We start from the raw sequence: 1,816 nt of genomic DNA on the forward strand, positions 1-1,816 counted from the left end.
TCGTATGAGGTGATAACACTCTTTTTCAGAAAGCTGTTATTTGACGCTGTTTGATCTTACATTTGGTTTGCAAGATCAAATAATTATTTTGCCACAATGATGTAAATTATTTGACTTTTGGTGTTCACATTGATGAAACAATGAAAAAATATTTATTTGCCAGCAAATCAATTTGTTTTATGAAAATCATCCGCATTTCCGTTTGTTAACATGAAATATTTTATGTTCAGATTCGACAAACAAAGTTTTTTCAATCGCGTTATATATTACTACTGGGTATAGCTAGTGTGCTTTGCTACCCTAAAAGCAATATAAATAAAAAATCTTCTTAATAATTTTGAAGATTCTAACTGTAATGTTTTCCAGAGATACATTTTTTCCGAACGTTAATTAAGATTTTAATGTAATCGATGACAAATTAAAAAAAATCTAATATTTGTCGAGAGGAGGTGTTGTCGAGGACCCCCCGCCGGGCCTATAAGGCCAACCAGGGGCCCGGCGGGGGGTCCTCAAATTAGGACACCTCGGCTATGTTAAATCTCCTCATCGAGCACTATAAAAAATGTCGTAGCAGTAAATTATCTCTTATAGTTTAGGAGATATTCGCATTTGAAAATTAAAATTTTAAAATTTTTACCGTCCTTACCTAGTACTATTATTTTCAATATATTTTTTTAATATATGTAACAAATTTAAGAGTTAACCTTATGGATGAAAATAATAGTACTAGGTAAATTCTCTAAAAGATGTTGAGTTTTCCCTAATTAATTTGTCACTTAAAAAACATTAGGTAGGCATGTTATATATCAATGGAAAGGTAATTTTGTCTATTTTTCAAAACTGTATATAATTTTTGAAAATTAAAGAATTCGCGGAAGACTTTTTAAAAAAAAATTAAAAAATGTTTTTTATTCAGTTTTTGCGAAGATACAAATTTTTCAAATTGCAATAAAAATTTTATTTATGAATATTTTTTGATGAAATTTTACAGTTAGGTAGATTTTTTTACTCAAAATCCAAAATTAAATAAAAATTTCGAATTTTCTTATTAGAAATCCCGGAATTCCCAAAAAAGTTTTAAAAAATCCCAAAAATGGGATTTTTTGGTCTTTTGCCTATTATATCCATACCAGGGGCGGGGTTATCGAAACCCGTTACAAAATGATTAAGAACATATTTGGTCATATAAAACAGGTCACTATACTTTGATATCGACTATGCGATTTGAGAATTTTTGCTCAAAAATGAATTTTCCATAAAAAATAGGGTTTTTTTGGATGGACCTAGTCCCCTTGGTATCAACAATTTTTAGGTTTTGTTTCATTTATCGTATTTTATGTAAAGTGAGCTTTCCAAAAAGTATAAAATCTATATACATCTTCTTAGAAACTTTTTAGATAACTTAAAAAGAAAAAGATACTTTTTTCCCAAAAAAATGGCAAAAAATCGCCTTTTTTTAATTTTTTAAATTAAAATGCCTATAACTTTGGACTCAGTCATGATTTTTACATAATTCTTTCACTGCTTGATATATAAAATTGTTGTTAAGCGAATAAAAAAAAATGGTGAAAATCGGGAATATTTGGACCCGCTATTATCAAAAAACTAAAGTAAGGACGGTAAAAATTTTAAAATTTTAATTTTCAAATGCGAATATCTCCTAAACTATAAGAGATAATTTACGACATTTTTTATAGTGCTCGATGAGGAGATTCTATATAAGAATTTTTTTAAATCGGAACTCAAATGAAGAAATAGGATCGTTTTAAAAATTTAACATAGCCGATGTGTCCTAATTCGAGGACCCCCCGCCGGG

Source organism: Lucilia sericata, unplaced genomic scaffold, assembly GCF_015586225.1.
Source record: "Lucilia sericata isolate MDLA Ls3-8-SP2 unplaced genomic scaffold, ASM1558622v1 Contig001244F_arrow, whole genome shotgun sequence".
Classification (NCBI taxonomy): Eukaryota; Metazoa; Arthropoda; class Insecta; order Diptera; family Calliphoridae; genus Lucilia; species Lucilia sericata.